Below are 766 nucleotides of genomic sequence, written 5' to 3'. Positions count from 1 at the left end.
GTTCCAAAAATATGAGGCCGAAAAGGCAGAATTGAGTAGTAAGCATGAGGCATATGTGCAACACTTAAAAGAGGAAAACAACAGCCTGGATCTCGACTGGCAACATGCGAGTCGAACCATAGAGGAGATTAAGGTAGAAAAACACACCCTAGCCTTAGCGCATCAAGATGCCCTGTCCGCTCTGAAAGAGGCCCAAGTGCAGTTAAAAGCATTGGACAAGGAGCTGGAGCAAACAAAAGATCGCAATAATAAGTTGCAACATGCCGTTGAAATCGCTGCCGAAAGGAGCCGGAAAGCCAGAGAAGCAGCCAATCATGAGGCATGCAAAAAGGAGATCGCCCTCCTGCAGAATAAGATAGATCGCAAAAATGCTCTCATAGCGACTGTCTCTCCATCTGGCCTCTATGATTTTACATCAGATGAGGAAAGTGAGGATGAGGAGGAAGTACAACCCTGTGAAACTGTTCCCGCCCCAGTATGCCCGGTGGTTACCCGACAAACCACCACTAGACAAGGGAACGGCAAAGAGACAGTGCAGGTAGCTAAGGAGGTTAAGGATTGGAAAACCGAAGATATTAAAATGGCCCACCAAATTCTCGGTCCGTATAATCGGGAAACTTCTATACGATGGATGATGCAAATGTACCGCGAGTACCCGGACATAACAATCAGGGAGTTGAATCAGGTTTTGAGATTGGCTGTAACCGGCCCTCATGTAGAGAAGGTGAGAGAAAAATTGATACTCTCAAAGGCAGACGCCGTAACC

The sequence above is a fragment of the Heteronotia binoei genome, chromosome 1, assembly GCF_032191835.1.
Source record: "Heteronotia binoei isolate CCM8104 ecotype False Entrance Well chromosome 1, APGP_CSIRO_Hbin_v1, whole genome shotgun sequence".
NCBI classification, from domain to species: domain Eukaryota; kingdom Metazoa; phylum Chordata; class Lepidosauria; order Squamata; family Gekkonidae; genus Heteronotia; species Heteronotia binoei.
Note: the sequence above shows the minus strand (reverse complement) of the source record.